The sequence below is a fragment of the Canis aureus genome, chromosome 18 (genome assembly GCF_053574225.1).
Source record: "Canis aureus isolate CA01 chromosome 18, VMU_Caureus_v.1.0, whole genome shotgun sequence".
NCBI classification, from domain to species: Eukaryota; Metazoa; Chordata; class Mammalia; order Carnivora; family Canidae; genus Canis; species Canis aureus.
Window position 1 is genome coordinate 28,696,976 of NC_135628.1, and position 20,399 is coordinate 28,717,374.

The 20,399-nt window shown below is 37.1% G+C and overlaps 1 protein-coding gene across 1 annotated transcript in view; it reads right to left on the reverse strand.

Annotated features, from left to right (window-relative positions):
* The window catches only part of HDAC9 (histone deacetylase 9), a 1,013,161-nt gene that overhangs the window by 970,659 nt on the left and 22,103 nt on the right, over window positions 1–20,399 (reverse strand). The gene's annotated exons all lie outside the window — the stretch shown is intronic.

The window sequence follows — 20,399 nt, forward strand, 5'->3', positions numbered from 1 at the left end:
TACCTTTTCATACCACCCTTCACTCCTTTTTATTCCCCCTCCTCTGGGCTGCTCCTCCCCCCATTTGTCACAAGTTCTCCAATATCTATGCTAAACCCCCTCCAAGACAAGAGTAGCAGCTTTCAGCTTGAACAGCCACTGGGTAGGATCATGAGAGGAAGCTGCAAAGTGCAGCAAGAGGAATCTGTCACCATCTGTTTGGAGACTGTTTATCTTGGATTCTCCACAGAGCGGGAGGGAGAGGGAGAGGGAGAGAGAGAGAGAATCTGAAGCAGACTCCCTGCTGAATGCAGAGCCCCCTGCAGGGCTTGATCTCGGGATCCTGAGATCATGACCTGAACTGAAACCAAGAAACGGAGGCCTGGCTGACTGAGCTACCCAGGTGCCCCTGTACCTGCAACTTTCGATTTAGTTTTACCTCTAATTACCTTGAACTTGTCCAGGACAAATATCCTATTGGGTCCAAATGATCAGTGTGCCAGTGTTCTGGAAAGCAAATCCACTTCCTGCTATGCAATCTTTTCACATTTATATTAGATATTTTTGCTATAGATTAATTTTAGCCTACTACTACTGTGACTGTAGATTTTAGGTGGTGTTATAGTGCCTTTTGATTAAGCATTTCCCTTTATTTTCCTTCCTTGTATTTGGTTGGCATCTCAGATGACCTCAGATTTATATTTAAAAATTGGTATTATTGTACTCTTGTTGGGGAAACTAGTAAAATGTCTGCATGTATGTGAAAAAAAAACCACATCTAGGCATATCATGAAATTTCTGATCTCTAAAAAAATAAATGCAGACAGGCACTAAAAGCTTCTAAACAATGAAACATAAACAAGGTGATTTTAAAGGAACAATATTCAGATTGCTATTAGATTTTCCATTTGATCTACCAGGCAATAAGAAAAATGGAAATTTTTTTTTTTTGCATTCTAAAGGACATTATTTTTAACCTAAATTTCTTTCCCCAGCTAAACTACCATTTAATTTTGAGTGCAAAGGTAGGGCATTTTAATATATTAAAAGACTCAGGGATTTTGCCACCATGAATGCTTTCTGGAAATACCACTTAAGAATACTGAAAATAAAAAATATATATACAACTAAGAGGAACACATGAATTAAAAGAGATAATGGTGAAACTGATAGAAAAATATTTTTTCAAGAAGTTATTGTGAAGATTATCCAGTTATTAAGACTTCACATAAAATTCACATAAAAATTGAGCCACAGTATAAATTAAATTATTTTAAAATCTGTAAATAAAATTCCAGATCATATCCACAAAGTGTGGGAAGTTAGGTGATATTAGGGTTGGTCTAAGGATATTAATAATCTTATCTAGTTTGGGAGGGAGGTTACTGACAAATTATTGACATTATAGAAAAAAACTGTTTTTTTTAAAATTCAAGGACTAGTAAGAAAAAAATGGAATGGATTACTTGAAAACTCCTAAACAGAAAAAAAAAATGCATAATGGCCATTGTAATGCCAAAATGGCATAATGAACAAAGTAAAAAACAAAAAAAATCCAGCTGAAGATAGGAAGTAAACATGGGAGAAAATATAGCACATGGAAAATATCAAATATATGTTAAGCTAAAGTCAATGTGTCAACTGAAGTCAATTATGTTAAATTAACCTTATAAAAGAGATTATTAGGTTGGGTAGGAAAATTATCAAGTGATAAGCCGTTTACAAGAGACACACCTAAACAAAAATTTTGATATTAAGGGCTGATGAAAAATATGCCAATTAAATGCTCACAGAGAGAAAGTAGGAGTGATTTTCAGTCAAAGTAAACATGGAATTATGTTTTGCTGATTAAACCCCTCCAATAAGTTACAACCATCAAGAATCTTTATGTATCTAACATTTAATGTTTATTAAATATGTGACAATATGAGGATAAATTCGAGTGAGAATATGAGAAGAAATATATAAACTACATTAATAGAGGGAAATTTTAACAAAACTCTCATAAACAATCAAAAGATTTTATTTTAATAACTACTTATGGAAACTAAACAGATAATTCACATTTTTCCAGCATAAATGAAAACATTTATGATATAAAAAATATTAATAGGTCACAAAAAGTCTTCATATATTTTTTTAAAGAAATTTATGTAGACCATATACAGTAAAGAGAATTTACTGCAATCATCTTGGCAATCTTGTGAAAAACTATCAGTAAAGTAGGGATAGAACGAAGCTTGCTTGACCTAATAAAATCCACTAGAGACTTACAAAGATATAATTAATGATTCCCACTACAATCAGTCAAATTTCTTTTTTTTTTTTTAAAGATTTTTTATTTTTTTAATTTATTTATGATAGTTACAGAGAGAGAGAGAGAGAGGCAGAGACACAGGCAGAGGGAGAAGCAGGCTCCATGCACTGGAGCCCGACGTGGGATTCGATCCCGGGTCTCCAGGATCGTGCCCTGGGCCAAAGGCAGGCGCCAAACCGCTGCGCCACCCAGGGATCCCTACAATCAGTCAAATTTCTAAGCCAGTGGAATAAGGCAAGAAAAAGAAGAAATATTGGGTCAAAAAAGAGTCAAAACTGTCCTTATTTACAAACATCATGATTGTCAACAAAAAAATCCAACAATCAAAAGAAAATTTGTTCCTTACAAGAGGTCAGGAAAGTGACTACATGTAAGATAAATAATTGCCTATTCTAAATACAAACTAAACATAATTTTACATTATAATTGAAAAAAAATTCCACAACCTTGAACAATAAAATCTGCAAAATAACCAGTAAGAAATGAACACTGTAGGACTTGTTTGAAAAACTTTGCTAAAGGATGTAGAAGATATGAACCTGGAGAAGAAGAATAATATGAGAGTTTCCTCAAATCATGTAGTCAGTATAACCCCAATCAAAATTCTAAGAGGATTAAAAAAAAACTTGAAAAGATTTTCTTGAAGTTCATCTAGAAAAATAAGCAATAAAAATATGCAAGATATTTTTCAAAATGTTTAATATGTTAAATCTTATAAAGCTACAGTAATTAAAACTGTTACATCAATGCAGGAATGGACACATAAATTAATATTACAGGATTTAGATTCCTGAAACAGACCTACGTATACTTACCGGAATTGAGTATACCCATACCCTAATTAATGGAGGGATTGTGTTACTGGAAAAAGAAGCATAACTGAATCAATTCTCTAGGAGAATCACTATTACAAAGTCTCTGTGGAGATGCTTTCCTGATATCCTGCCTTGGCAACTACTCCTGCAATCTACTCAGATTCTCTGAAATGGGGATGAGACTCCTGCCATAATTTTTTTCCTTAGGTATCTTCATATAATTGTTGGTCAAACCAAATGATAGTGATGCTTATAATAGGCTCCTTAATGTAAGTTGACACTTATCAATATCTGTCTTCTTGATGATCTTAACTTTTTGCTTACTTGATTCAATCCTGGAAAGCACCTCCAGCCTCTTCAAAACTTCCACTTAAAGTACCATTTTAACACTATTACCTTGTGTATATGGAGTATATTCAATGTTATTTCCACACATTTAACCAGTCATTTTGGAGGAACTGTTCTCTGAATGAAAAATAAATGAAAGAGAGGCCATAGCGTATAAATAACTGCGGATTATATTCACCCCATGGTTAGCAAAGTAACAGATTCTGTAGCTGAAAGCTATAGTGTACTTATGCTTATTGGTCAAGAACTATTGGGTAGCCCAGGTGGCTCAGTGGTTTAGAGCCACCTTTGGCCCAGGGTGTGATCCTAGGGACCTGGGATCGAGTCCCATGTCAGGCTCCCTGCATGGAGCCTGCTTCTTCCTCTGCCTGTGTCTCTGCCTCTCTCTCTGTGTCTCTCATGAGCAAATAAATAAAATATTTTTTTTTTAAAAAGAACTATTTTATGTAGCCCATCACACTACATACCAGCTTCTGTTGGATGAGAGCTCACAACAGTACTTAGAAGCTAGAAGGGAGGAAATGTATGTAAATATACAGTTGGCCCTTGAACAAGGTGAGAGTTGGGGCCCTAACCACACACACAGTCAAAAACCTTCTTACAACTTCTGACTCTCCCGAAACCTAACCACTAATAGCCTACTGTTGACCAGATGCCTTACCAATAACATAAACGTCAAAACAACACATATTTTGCATATCATACATATTACATACTATATCTGATAATAAAGTAGACTAGAGAAAAGAAAATATTGTTAAAATCATAAGGAAGAGAAAACACATTTACAGTACTGTACTATTTTACTTTTTAAAAGTCTGCATGCAAGTGGACCCAAGCAGTTCAGATCTGTGTGAACTGTGTAAGTGGGGGTGTCTGTGTACATATATATTACATATATATTATAATATTGTGTATATTATAATTAATTCTGCCAAAGTAGCATTCGATCAAATATGCATTTACAGGACAAAATTGGTATAGCATGTCATTAGATAAATAATGCACTGATGAATCAATGATGCTGGATAACTATTAATTGGGAAACCAGTTTTTTCTCATCCTTAAATAATGCATAAAAATAAATTCCAGGAGAAATGGTCATAAAAAACAACACTGTAAAGCACTGGAAAAAAGTGTGGTATAACTTTCATACCCTTGTAATGGAGAAGGCAGTATAGGGTACAACCTTTCAAGTCTAAAAGCACACCTTCAAATTTTGCCCTCTTTCAAGAATTATACTCATGAATTTATCTCTTATGGCAAAACTCTGAAGTCTTTTGGTCTAAGGGTGGAGAGAGTCACAATGATTCCGTTGCTCTTTAATATACTCATGAAATTCATTCGGTTCAACAAATTGATCATGGATCATTCCCATTCTTAATATTCAATACCTCCCTGAAGGTTTTTTTTTTTAAGAGATTTGCTACAAGACTTCCTTATTTGGGGATCGTATCTTTTATCTTTATGAACTTCCAGTTTTTTTATTCTCTCAGGATTTGTTGGTAATTGGTTTCCATGTATTTTATACCACATGGGAATAATTTACTTTTCTAGTCTTTTGGTAGTTTCCCTTCAGGCTAAGCATTTATTTTATTTATTTTTATTTTATTTCTATTGACCTTTCCTCATTCTCTTTGGCATTTCTGAAAATCATTACAAGATTGATAACTATTTTCTTACTGAGGTATCCTTTTTGACCCGACTCATTATTACACTATAATACAGGGCTTTTCTCCCAATTCTTGGCTCTTCTCAAAGTTCTTCCCCACCATCCCACTGATACAGCTTATCTCAGCCACTGTGGCAGTTCTTAAGTGTCAAGGCCTCTTAATATCACTCACGTCTAAGGTAAGCACTTACCCTAATATCCTCCTACAGATTCTCTCTGCACTTCTGCCAGACTTATTTTCCTAAAATATTACTTTTATTACCTTAACCTCATAATAAAATTTTCAATAATTCCTTCATATTGTTTACAACAAACCCTATACTTTATTTTCATACATGATCATCAAAATCTGATCCACTACTCCCAATATAAACTTTCTGCTCTGTCCTTATTGATCTCTGTATTGCCCCAGAAAATACTTGCAACATCTGCCATCATTCCTTTACACACATTCTCCTAACTTCTAGTAGTCTCTCTGTTACCCTCCACTTGACTGAATCTCACTTTTCTTCAAAGCCCACTTCTTTTACAAACATCACATTATCTGATCTCTTTGTGTCTCTCTCTTGCAAATTCTTTTGTCCTCATTATTCTTTACAATGTTGCATATTCTTATAAGATTAATTTGGGGAATCATTAAGGATTTATTGATCTTTGTATCTTTGAGATGCCTCATTTAATGTTTACCACATACTAAGCAGTCAGTTGTTATGGTTTGGTTGATATTTTTAAATTGATATAAACCTTACCTAATAATGGATAAACCTAATAATAACTAAGTAGGTGTCTTAAATATCAACCTGAAGACTTTGTATTTATTTTAAAAGTAAAAGAGAGCTATTGTAGCCTTTTCAGTTTATTTTCAGTAGACGGCTTTAAAATGAAAATAGCACTTTTTAAAAAATATAGTACTCTCTGAAAGATAATACAGCAACATTGTGCAAAGTGAACCGGGTAGAAAGACTCTACATCTGGGAGATCCAATGTGTCTGGGTGATTTCCATTTTGAGAAATTTGGCCTAAGTATTATTTTTAATTTATAGTAAACAAAGAAGCCCTCATTTTCCTAATCCCTAATGTACACAAGGGATGTTTACTGGAATTCAGTCTGAGTATAAATTTCTAAATGTAACACTGACAGTATCTCTTATCAGATGACATGATTAATGATGTTTTCTTTAGAGTGGCTTCAGTTAGTGTTTATTAAGACGCTTCCCAAATCCTAATACTCCTTCAAAGATACAGTCAGATGATTCTACTTATAAGCATCCTGTAGGAATCAAAAAAGATAAGGCAGTGATTTAATGGTTTTAAATACATTTTACCCAGATTTCATTGTTATTCAACTAGTGACTTTCTGTTTTTATATTTGTCATTCTCTATTTTTTAGAAAAACCATTATTTCTTTACATCTTTGTAGACGCTGTGCAATGACTGGCATAACCCATTGCTTCAGCTATGGCCTCCCTTTTCCAATATTAAAGAGTTTGTCATATAAGCAGTGAGTCTACTTCACAGACTTAAGATCTTCCTCCTTGCTTGCCATTTAGCTTTTCCACATTATAGCCCTACCGCTTAAGAGAGGATTAGGGACACTAGTCCTGTTAAGGTCTCCAGGAATGACATACCATGCAAGGGAACAGAAAGGACAAAGACTTTGAGAAGGAACATGCATATACTGGAGCAACAGAAAGAACACTTGTGTTGCCCTGAGTGGAGTAAGCAAGAGGTAAAGCAGACCGAGGGCAGCCCAGGGGGCTCAGCGGTTTAGCGCTGCCTTTAGCCCAGGGCGTGATCCTGGAGACCCGAGATGGGGTCCCACGTCAGGCTCCCTGCATGGAGCCTGCATCTCCTTCTGCCTGTGTCTCTGCCTCTCTCTCTCTCTCCTCTCTCTGTTTCTCATGAATGAATAAATAAATAAAATCTTAAAAAAAAAAAAAAAGAGGTAAAGCAGGACAAGAATAAGTCAGTAAACTGGGCAGAGCCAGATGGAGTGGGTAAGCCAACACTGAATTTCTCTGATCACCAGTCAGCATCAAATTGATCTGTTGTTTGCCCCTGGCCAGTAAGTGCTCAAATCTCTACCAGGGAGTATGTCTTAAATTACTGCTGCTCAAAAACTTCATGTTTGTCTTTCACAGGGGCTTTCTGAACACGAAGGCAACTCAAATGATCCCAAACTTGCCAGAACATAAAATTCCAGGCCTCCTACTCTAAACCTCCTAAATCTTCCAGATAGGCCTGGGATACGGTATTTTTAAGCAATTAATCTAGATGATTCCTACAATCAGGCAAGGAAACACTAAGCCCCCAAAATAAGAATCATTTTGAGAGAATTAAAGTGACAGAAATTTGAGTATGAAAGGCAATTTTGAGCATTAGCATACCAAATTACATATTACTTTACTAATATTTGTGGCAGCTCTAGCCAATACATGGCACATAGCTGCCATTTCCTCACCTGTGACCATGGCCTTCATCTCTTATGGATCCCAAGGCTCCTTCCTAGTGACCTAGATGTGACCTCAGATTTGTTTTCCATTTAGAGATCCGGGCAGCCACTATCAATTCATCAGATCTGACAGCAGATGGAACTTGTATGCCATTGCTCTTGTAAGATTATCCCTAGACCAGGAGGTCTTCTCAGCTTATTTTTATTTTGAGCAATATTGAATTATTATATAGAAAAAAGTATTTGTATTTGGGAATTGATCTGTAGGAGTAATTCTGTTTTAGTATCTCAGAAAATGTATTGATACAGACTTCATAGCTGCAGCATCTAAAACATGGATTTAAAAATTTCTTTTATAAAAGTCTAGTGTATAAATATACTTCTGAAATATTGGGCAATGAAAACAAGAATGAGCTTTAGAATTAGATAGACCTTAAGTTTAATTCTGGCTGTGCTGTTTACCAGCTATACTACTCCCCAGTTAATACATGTCTTTGAATTCCTGACTCCTCATCTCCATAATGGAGACAAAATATCTCACACAATTGCTGTGATTCAATATGAACATGTGTGAAACAGCTAGAACAGTTTTGGTCACATGGTATGTACATGAAATAAAGCCTAGATTTCCTCTTTTCCTTTGCTTGAAACAGAAATCTTCCTCTATTAATAGACTTGCTCATAGACTTTTTCCTGTGTTCCTCTATTTGGTAACAGATTTTGGATAGTGTAATGTGGAAATCTTCAGAAAAACTCTAAAATGTTATTTATTCAAAGTTTGATAACTAATATGTATTCAAACAAGCAAAATCCTCAATTAACCTTTTTTATGTGTATGAGTGTATGTCTAGAATCATAAGGAAACCATAGTCCCTTAGAATTAAATGGGATCCTCCACATTGTTAGGACCACATACTGAATTGCTACAGGCAAATGATGAGAAAATAAGCTCAAACTGGGGCCTCATTTATAAAAATGTATGTTCTGGAGTTAATAAGAAATTGTCCCAAACTATATTTTGTGATTCTTCAGTAAAGAATAAAGTCTGTGAATTATGTGCAATCTTCAAATGTTGAAGTAATATTATGTGCCTTATACTACCATGATAAGTCTGGAAACTTAAGCTAACCTGAGAAAAGTATATATAGCAAGAGTTTATACCCAAAAAAGTTTTCTAATAATCAGAAATCTAAATGAATCAGAACAATACAATTCTTGTACATGATAGCTATTCAACATTTTATTGAAATCATATGTAAATACCTCTCAAATTCTCCCAACTGCTTGGTTTCCCCTGGCCCTTAGGCATGTATACTTTTCCAAAACATAAATCAATAGGCTAAAATATCAAAAAATTAAACTATAGGCTCCTACTACCTGTATTATTCCATCTGTTCCAAGGGTCAACCCTCATTTTATATCTCCCACTTCTTTTTCCTCAGCTACTCTCATTGGGATTTGGTAGTTTCTGAAAGAATTCTAAGAAGATCAGAAATCAAAAGCTTTGAATCTGCAACCTGGTATAGGTTTAGAATCAATCACTGAAATGCAACAGCTATCCATTGTGGTTGGGCTCCCCCATGTCCTCTATTTCTTCTTTACCATGAATATAGCTCAGCCCAAAGTCTGCTATATGAGATCCAAACCTCAGGTCCCTAGGTGTTCCTTGGATTGGCATACTCTGACACCCCTCTTGTGTTAGCTATTAGACCAGAATTTTCCTTTGATTATCTTTCTTCTTCATATTCTATCACGTTGTGCTCTGGTTCCTGTTTGGACTGGGGCCCTACATTGAGCCCCAGGTGATGTCAAGGCTCAAGAAGCTTGAGCTCCTGTATCTGCATCCTTTCCTAAGGAGCTCTAGTGTCTGGATCCTTTCCTAAGGAGAAGCCTGGAACAGTCTCTCCCACACCTGCTGCACTGTCACATCTGGTCAGCCCTCTTTCACCATCACTTAGATTTCTTCTGTGTTCTGCCCATCCAATCAACTCTTCTGATTCTGGTGGCTGCTGGTATCATGTCCAAGCATGCTGTGTTTTGGAGCTTGCTTCTGACCTCTGCTTACCTTACCTCTGCTATAGTGGATAAGTAGCTTTCCACCAAGTTTTGGCCGTGATCTGCTCCCTGCTGTGGTCTTAAAGTGCTTTTTAAAAAAAAGATTTTATTTACTTATTCATGAGAGACACAGAGAGAGAGGCAGAGACAGGCAGAGGGAGAAGCAGGCTCCTCACGGGGAGCCCAATGCGGGGCTTGATCCCAAAACTCTGGGATCACTCCCGGAGCCAGAGGCAGACGCTCAACTGCTGAGCTACCCAGGTGTCCCTTGATGTGCTTTTTAATGAGGCCAACCTAAGTTACTTCTACTTGTTCCCCTGCCACTAACCTTAACCTATATAATCTCTCTTTCATAATGCTGGCAGATTAATCTTCAAAGGCATCCCTTTAATGTCATCATTATGATGCTCAACAGCTCTATAATAGCTTTCTATTGCTGATTGCGTTTAACAAGTTTTTTATTTGGCTTTTAGAAATCTCCCAGGATCCATCCAAATTTCCTAATCATTCCCACAAATGAGATGTTACTTGCTCACAGACCAAGTCCTTCGCTAATGCTATCCATCCCACACAAAGTGGGACCTTATGTCCCAGTCCTAGTCATCACTCAAAGACAAACTTAAGTAGAAATCCCTAAATCAAGTCTTTCCTGACCCCTCTAGGTCTTTAGTACATTGACTGGCATTTAACAATTCAGTTCTTTTTTCGTTTTTTGTTTTTTTTTAAGATTTATTTACTTATTTATGATAGACATAGAGAGGCAGAGACACAGGAAGAGGGAGAAGCAGGCTCCATGCAGGGAGCCCGAGTGGGACTCGATCCCGAGACTCCAGGATCACGCCCTGGGCCAAAGGCAGGCGCCAAACTGCTGAGCCACCCAGGGGTCCCCAACAATTCAGTTCTTTTCTTTCCTAGTTGCTTCATATGTTTCAGCAGTTCTGACTTTCCAAAGTTTGGAAGGATTCTGTAAGAGATGACCCTTTTCTCTGCCTTGTATCCCTTCCAGTGCTTAGGACAGTAATAGAAGGCATAAAATAGATAAAACCAGTTCATTTGGTTTAAAAAGTGCCCAGTAGGGGCACCTGGCTGGCTCTGTCGGTAAAGTGTGTGATTCTTGATTGCGGGGCTCTGAGTTTGAGCCCCACACTGAGTGTAGAGATTACTTAAAAACAAAATCTTTACAAAAATAAAAAATAAAAAGTGCCCTATAGGCAAATTGATTTCCATGGAAAACACTGCTCACTGAGTAGTGGTTTAGTTAAGTTGGATATTGGATACAGTGATTCAATTATGTGGCACTTTCCTCTGTCCGAGCTATCTAAGTATCAGAGAAGACATCAGGTGAGTCTGCCTGTGTAAAACAGAAACAGGTGCTAAACAAGTGGGGAAACTGTCTAGAGTGGTAACTGCGATGGTACCTGACTCAGCTGAGTTAAAAAGCTGAGGAATAACTGTTTGCTGGTTGTTTTGCTCAGAGAGAACTTCTGGGATATTTGTTTCAAACAAGGCTGAGCACTGAGGAACTCTGCTGTCAGAAAAAGGAGAGAAAGAGAGAAGAAGGTGGGGCTGGAGAGTAGGAGGAGAAGAATGAATATAAATATAAAGACTCTTCCCTAATGAACCAGCTAAGAGTTTAATCAGAAAAAGCTCTATAGGGGAGCCATACCTAGTGACATTTACCTTGCATATAACAGCAGGGTGCTGGTATATGTTTAACAACCAGCTCTCTGGAAAACAAAAGTTCTGATTTGTTCTGTTTACATATTTCCTTGGAATAAATACTCCCCATTGCCAAATTCAGGCTACCAATGTGCTCTTACTGAACAAGGAATTGGAAAGAATGAATACAAATGTGTCACATGAATCATAGGAGAGGCTCTAGAACACCCTTGCATAAAAGTTTAGGATAGTCAATATGAGAACATGCTGAAATTAACATGAGGGCTTTTAAATGCTCTCATGTGACTCAGTTTCCTGAAGTTATAGGCAGTGAATCCCTTGTTAGAAAGGACCTAATTGCTTTTATAAAAATAAGACTGAGTTAGGAGTCTCTCATGTTCTGTCTCCCTCCCTGATATTTCCCTCTCATTTTTTTTTCCTAACTCTGGGAAACGAACTAGGGGTGGTAGAAAGGGAGGTGGGCCAGGGGTGGGGGTGATGGGTGACGGGCACTGAGGGGGGCACTTGATGGGATGAGCACTGGGTGTTATTCTATATGTTGGAAAATTGAACACCAATAAAAAGTAAATTTATAAAAAAATAAAAAATAAAAATAAGACTGATGACATGATGTTTTGGAAAGACAAAGTCCTATTCTTCAGTCTTTGGAGGCAAGCAACCCAATATTGCAGAATATATAGAAACATGTCCCATCACTTTTTCTGTTCTTGAAATAATAAGTTTTAAAAAATATTTTATTTATTTATGCATGAGAGGCACACAAAGTGAGGCAGAGACACGGGTAGAGGCGAGCTCCCTGCTCCTGCCCGGAGCCTGCTATAGGACTGGATCCCAGGACTCTGGGATCATGCCCTGAGCCGAAGGAAGATGCTCAACCACTGAGCCACCCAGGTGCCCCGAAATAATCAGTTTTATAAGGAATAATATTCTTGTGTAATCCACAATTCTTACAAGAAGAATTTGGTTTTTCACAGTAGTAACCTGTCTTAGTCATTTCAGGCTGCTATAACAAGATACCATAGTTTGCGAGGGTTAAATAACAAATATTTATTTCTCACAGTTCTGGAGGCTGGAAAGTCCAAGATCAAGGTGCCGGCTTGATGTCTGGTGAGGGCAGGCTTCCCAGTTTGCAGTCTTGCTGCATCCTCACAGTGTGTAAAGACAGATGTCATGCCTCCTCTTCTTTCTATAAGGACATTAGCTGCATCGCAAGGGTCCCACCCTTCTGACCTAATCTAAGGCTAATGACCTTCCAAAGGCCTCACCTCCTAATACCATCACACGGGGGCTTAGTGCTTCAAGCAACATGTGAATCTGGGCAGACCCAAACATTCAATCCTAGCATAACCATTTTTACATGAGGAATAGGAACAGACAAGGGGCTGTGGCCAGCACTTGGGGCAGGAGGGGGAGCAGAGAAAGGGTAAGTTAAAGGAGAGAGCCTGGTGGAGAACTCTTGCTCAAGTTCACTGAAAATTTTCTTCCTCTGGGGCCAACAGGGACAAGAATGTGCTATAATTGTTTTAGAGAAGTGAAAGTAAGAAAATATTTAAGAATTAGTTGACCAGAAGCATCCGGGTGGCTCAGTTGTTTAAGCATTTGACTTCAGCTCAGGTCATGACTCCAGAGTCCTGGGATTGAGTCCCAGCTTGGGCTCCCTGCAACCCTCCCCCCACCAACCTCACACCTGCACTCTCCCTCTATCTCACAAATATATAAAATCTTAAAAAAAAAAAAAAAAAGAAGAATTAATTGACCAAAAAAGTGATTAAACTGATCTAAGCTGAAAAGTTACAAAAAAAAAAAATTGATATTAGTGATCTATACAAAATAAGTTTGGACAAGTTTGATTTATTTAAATGAATAAAAACAAAATGTTAATTTATGGACATAATTCGGTAGGCTAATTAGTCATGCAGTACAGCATTGCCCTTCGACAGTTTATTTCCATCAGCAGAATTAATCACAGCAGAGCAGATGTAGTAGGGACAATCCAAGGTTAAAACAAATGATACAAAATAATGAACTGGAGCCCGAGATGATAACCTGGAGAAAGTAATGATTTATTATTCCGCCACAGCCTTCTGTGGATTGTGCAGCCACTTTATGCAAGCCTGTCTCCCTTTTAACCAGATATCTCTGATTGTAGTGATCTTTTACTTTGCATTAATTTTATCTGCCTTTGAAGGTAATGTAACTGTGATAAGAGCCAATTAGTTTTGCACCATCGAGAAGCACAATGAAATGTGACTTAAGAAAACAAAGATAAAATTAACTGTCTAAATGAGACTACAAGGCAATCTCATCTTTGCTATTTTCTTATAGGGCTAGAGCGCCATACGTTCAGCATCATAAACTGAAGGACAACTATAAGGATATTTAAGTTGGTTCAAAGACATGCTGTAATGAACACGATTCTTCCAGAGTAACATTAACCAGTAATTTAATGCTAACTTTCCACAGGACTTAAGATCCATATCTACAGATTACATTACAGACAAACACGAATGACAGTAGCAGGATGGGGTACCAAATCCCTTTTGAACTTTATGTTTGGAATTTTGATTATGAAATAAAATGAGCAAAAGGGTCTTCCGTTGAACATCATCTGGCTTTATTATGCCATCATCATCGTTTCCCTGTTGCTTCAGTACACCCAGGAAAATTCCAGTGTTTAAATCACAGAGGTGGGATCCCTGGGTGGCGCAGCGGTTTGGCGCCTGCCTTTGGCCCAGGGCGCGATCCTGGAGACCCGGGATCGAATCCCACATCGGGCTCCCAGTGCATGGAGCCTGCTTCTCCCTCTGCCTGTGTCTCTGCCTCTCTCTCTCTCTCTCTCTCTCTGTGACTATCATAAATAAATAAAAAAAATAAAAAAAAATAAATCACAGAGGTATTGTAAAAAAGATAAACTTTTGGTAGAGTTAAATTTTTGCATGTCTTTTATGTTTTTAGTTCATGCTTCTGGCAAGAAATGAATACTAATAATGTGGTTAGATAATACAAACCTATTACATTGTTCTAGGTCTCTCTTATAAAAAATAAATAATTTTAGTCTAATAAAAAGAGTTCTTGAGGGCTAGACAAATGGATAATGAAAGAGCATCTTTTTTTTTTTTTTTAAGTCAAGAAACTGGCACATCTAGATCGAGGGAATAGATTAGAGCGCCCAGAAATAAACCCATGTATAAATGACCGATTAATTTAATACAAAGGAGGCAAGAATATACAATGGGGAAACTACAGTCCCTTCAAAAATGGTTTTGAGAAAACTAGATAGACCCATGCAAAAGGATGAAACTAGACTACTGTCTGATCCCATACACAAAAATTAACTCGAAGTGGATTAGACCCGAAACTCCAAAACTCCTAGAAGAAAACATAGGCAGCAAGTTCCTTGACATTGGTCTTGGTGATGATTTTTTTAATTTGACTCCAAAAGCACAGGTAGCAAAAACCTAAAATAAGTAAGTGGAACTACATTAAGCTAAAATGTTTCTGCATAGCAAAAGGCAAAAACAAAAGGTAACCTACTAAATGGGAGAAAATATTTGCAAATCATTTTATCTGATAAGGGGTTACCTTCCAAAATATATAAAGCATTCATAGGATTCAATACCAAAAACAAACAATCTGATTTTAAAATGGGCAAAAGATTTGAATAGATATTTTCTAAAGAAGACATACAGATGACCAACAGTACATGAAAAGATGCTCAACATCACTATTCATTAAAAAAAAAATCACTATTCATTAGGGAAATGCAAATCAAAACAACAAATGAGGGATGCCTGGGTAGCTCAGTGGTTGAGTGTCTGCCTTAGGCTCAGGGTGATCCCAGAGTCCTGGGATCAAGTCCCACATCGGGGTCCCTGCAGGGAGCCTGCTTCTCCCTCTGCCTATGTCTCTGCCTCTCCCTCTGTGCCTCTCATGAATAAATAAATAAAACCTTAAAAACAACAACAAACCAAAACCACAATGAAATATTACCTCAAACCTATTAGAATGGCAAATATTAAAAAGACAAGAAATAACAAGTATTGGGTGCACTGTTAATGGGAATGCAAACTGGGGCAGCCACTGTGGAAAACAGTATGGAGGTTCTTCAAAAGATTAAAAATAGAACTACCATATGATCCAGCATTTCCACTTCTGGGTATTCATCCAAAGAAAATGAAAACACTAATTCAAAAAGATATATGCACCCCCATGTTCATTGCACCATTATTTACAATAGCCAAGATATGGAAACAACCTAGGTGTCCATTGATGAATAAATGGATAAAGAAGATGCAATAAATGTCTCTCTCTCTCTCTCTCTCTCTCTCTCTCTCTCACACACACACACACACACACACACACAGGAATACTATTCAGCCATTAAAAAGAATGGAATTTTGCCCTTGTTACAACATGGATGGACATTGAGGGCATTATGCTAAATGGAATAGGTTAGGTAGAGAAAGATAAATATTGTACGACCTCACTTAAATGGAATCTGAAAACCAAAAACAACAAGCAAAAGAACAAAAAATCCCAAGCTCATGGATACAGAGAAGAGACTGGTGGTTGCCAGAGGGGTTGGGGTGAGGGATGAGCAAAATGGGTAGAGGCGGTCAAAAGGTACAAACTTCTGGTAATGAAATAAGTCATGGAGATGCAATGTACAGCATGGTGACTATAGTTAATAATACTGAAAGTTGCTAAGAGAGTATATCTTAAAAGTCTTCATTACCAGAAAAGAAAAAAAAAATTCTGTAACTTTGTATGATGATGGATGGTAACTAGACTTACTGTAGTGAGTATACAACATCGAATCATGTTGTATACCTTAACTAATATAATGTTATATGTCAATTAATTCTCAATTATAAATGTTTAAGAAGACTGGCATAAAAATGGAAACAATAAAAAAGATTGAGTTATTTGACCTTATAAAAAACTGTATGGCAAGGTAATAAAGAAAGGCAGAAAAAAAATCTTGAATATATACCCAACATACATGACAAAGGATCTATAGTGTTAGCAGTAAAGAGAAATAAACAAATCAGAGAAAGGATGATCACCTAGGAGAAACAACAAAAAAAAAAACAGGTTAATAAACTACAGGAATAAGTATAATTCTGAGAAGAAATAAAAGGGCAAAGTAAACTAAGGAGAGAGTGGAATTCAGCATTCCTAGTAATGCAATAAATAAAAATAAAAATTAAACATACTATTTTTACTTCCAAATAAAAAAATCAAGACCTAATTAAATACTTAACATTAGCTGAGAATAGGAAAAGATATTCATGTCACAGATCATTTGTAAAACTATAAACTAGCGAATCCTTTTTGAGGGCAGCTTGGAAATTTTCATACTTTTTGATCCGATGATTCCAACAGTAGGAATTTGTCTTGAGAAAGTTACCACAGCTGTGCTCAAAAATTTTGCTAACAGGATGTTTGTGTTATTATTGTTTATAATGGTGAAAACAACGACCTTAAAATGTATCCATTGACAAAATATTCGTTAAACAAATTATAGTGCGTCCATTCAAGGACACTGCAACTATTAAAGCCATGGTTCCCAAGCTTCCCTGTGCTTCAGAATCATCTAGAGATCTTTAAAAAATCCCAAAGCCCGAGTCACTTTCCACACTAATTATATTATAATTTCTGGAAACGAGGCATAGACATTTTTATTTTTTTAAGCTCCTCAGCTGCAATGTGCAATATTGTTAAGACACTGTTGTATTAAGGTAATATAAAAATATTTATCATTATGAGAAAGTGTTCACAACATATTGCTTTGTTAAAAAAAATGGCAAAACATTATTACTGAGGAGATAGCAGTGTTCTATAAAACATTGACTTTTGTTCCAGCTGGTGGATCATCTTATAGGGGTTCTCAAGCCCCTGGTGACACACTCCACTTTACCAAATCTGATTGGACCAAAAGTAAGCTCCTGACTTAGAGGCAGTCAGTCTCTGAGCTAGCCAGAAGCTCAGGGGAGTTTGGCATCAGAATCTCTGACCAAGCAGAAATAAGCTGGGTCAGTCAGAATCTTGTGATAAGGAAATTACAGTTGTGAATTCTGAAGTGAGACTGAAGCTGAAGGGATGTACAAAGGAAGGATTGTGAAGCAGAGAAGGCTCTTGAGGTAGAGAAGGTGTCAAGAGGAAATTAAAGTAATAAAGAAGCAGAGGGCATTAGTAAACAAAAGCCATGAGGTAGTCAGAGAGACTAATGGGTGAGCAAGCAGGTGGTGGGAGGGATAGCTTAAAAAGATGTGCAAAATGAGGAAAGACCAAGAGAGTACCTGAAATGTGGCATCTGTGAAGCTCCACAAGCACTTGTTCAGGCTTTCCCCTTGGATTCGAACGATCCACTTGGGCCCAGTTCTCCACATGGCCCAGTATAATCCCCAAGAGAATTGTCAAGGCAAGTGCTGTGCATGGTGAGGAGATCTGTCTAGTTTTTAGGAGAACAGAAGCTAAAGACTCCAAAAACCAAGAAGGCCAACACCAAAGCAGAAACCAAAGAAACAGACGTTGGTAAAGACCGCGAAAAATAAGTACGCATGGTGATGACACTAGATTCAGGCTCTGTGAGGTCCAGATTAATTTCCCGGCAAGAGGCTTTTTGCAGAGAAGCCCCTCCACTAAGCTCTCAGTATCTGGCACCTGGCAATTCTTGAATTCTAGTGTGAGATTATATTAAGGACAGATTTTAAAGAACAAATGGGAGTCACCTAAGTGGCTCAAGTCTAAGACGTTGGTTAAACGTCTGCCTTCAGTTCAGGTCGTGATCCCAGTGTCCTGAGATCGAGCCCCATGTTTGGCTGAGCCATCCTGTTTATTTATTTTATTTTATTTTTTAAAGATTTATTTATTTTTTCTTATAGACAGAGAGAGAGAGAGGCAGAGGGAGAAGCAGGCTCCATGCCGGGAGCCTGATGCAGGACTCGATCCCAGGATTCCAGGATCACATCCTGGGCCGAAGGCATGTGCTGAACCGCTGAGCCACCCAGGGATCCCCATCCATCTGTTTTATTTTCCTTCTCCCTCTGCCCCTCCATTCCACTCCTGATCCTCTCATAAATAAATAAATAAATAAATAAATAAATAAATAAATAAATAAATAAATAAATAAAATATTTTTTAAAAGGAACAAATTTTTTTTTTCTAAGCACTATGGTCCATGAAAGAAGGCATTTGGTTTCTAATCCTAGTTACTCTGCTACCACTAACTATGCAGGCAACATGGGAAGAATAATTTTCTTCTCTGTATCTCAGCCTTCCCTCTCGAACCGGGGAGAGGATTCAGCTAGTCTTTATCAACCCCCAACTGTTATTTGCTTATTATATAACTAAACCTAGGACTTTTGGAATTTCCTCTCTTTGAGTATCTTAAAAACAAGGATGTTTTAATATTAATCATTTAATCAGTGAATTTAAGCCAAATGTTTTACTGTTGGAGAGCTAGTACACCAATAATGTTCAACACATGGTTCAGTATCTTTGGGGATATTTGGAAGGAACTGCATATGGAACATATGCAGTGACAGTTTTAAGAAAATCAATTTCCAGATCTTCATTTTTTGAATGACTTTTTTTCTTAAACCTGAGAATGTGCTTATGGTCAAAGTATCCATGTCTTTTCTCCTCTTTCACCTTCACTTTCCCTAATGCCCTTGTCCACTTGACCAAAGAAAGGCATAATCTCACCTACCCTGAATTTACAAGGTTGCATTCCCCAGGTTGTCTAAAGACTATGGGATTGTCAAACAAAGGGTAACTCCGAATGTGGGTGTCTGCGAAGCCTCCCTTAATAAGAGATGTTCTGTCTCTTTTATTTTTTTAAAAAAATACTGGGATCCCTGGGTGGCGCAGCGGTTTAGCGCCTGCCTTTGGCCCAGGGCGTGATCCTGGAGATCCGGGATCGAGTCCCACGTCGGGCTCCCGGTGCATGGAGCCTGCTTCTCCCTCTGCCTATGTCTCTGCCTCTCTCTCTCTCTCTCTCTGTGACTATCATAATAAATAAAAATTAAAAAATAAATAAATAAATAAATAAATACTTTCAAGGAGCAAGTAGTGAAATATTCCATTTTTATTTCCTATGAATGTCTCAAGTCTGAGTGAAAAAGACAATGGTGGAAGTAAATCAGTGGGTTTTGGTTTTGTTTCATTTTTTAGCATATGCTCAGGCTTATAGTAGATATATTTCTATTAATATTTGCTAAAAATGTTATTGATGCTATAAATTCACATTTGTCTTTTCTTTGGGTATGTGTCCTGCTTACCATCACATGCCAACTACTTGCCTGCCTATTTCTTCATTCCTGTTACATACTTACTCAATTTGGGCCAACTTAAAGAAGATATATTGTGGATTATTCTGTAAATAATGCACTTAAAACACTTATGAAAAACTTCATGTAAGCCATACACTTATCAGTGAATTTTTAGTGACCTTCCACTAAAACTTGTCTTATTTTGGAATAAGGTATACTTACCCATGAATATACCCTTTATTTAAAAAAGAAAAAAAAACAGCATTCATCATATGAAGAAATGCATTTCTGATAAAAATTTTACTTTACTGTTTAATAATAAAAAAGTATAATATATTTAGGTTTTTTTGACCAATCACATAATACTAAATATAATCATAACTCAAACCCAAAAGAAAAAGAATTTTCCATACTTAAAGCTTTATGGTAACAGACAAATGAATTTTGTGTGTATATTTTGTTTCAGAGAGGTGTAAAAGTGAAATCAACAAATCCTTCCAAACCATAAATATTTCAGGGGCACCTGGGTGGCTCAGTCATTAAGCATCAGATTATTGATTTTGGCTCAGGTCATGATTTTAGGATTGTAATATCAAACCTCATGTTGGGCTCTGTGCTGGGTGTGGAGCCTGCTTAAGATTCTCTCTCTCCCATTCTCTCCACCCCCTGTGCATTCTCCCTCTCTTTCTCCCTGTCACACACACATACACCACACACACACACACACACACACACACACACACACACACACACAATACCTCCAACATAAAAACATATTAGGACAAAAAAAACCTTTGGGATGAGC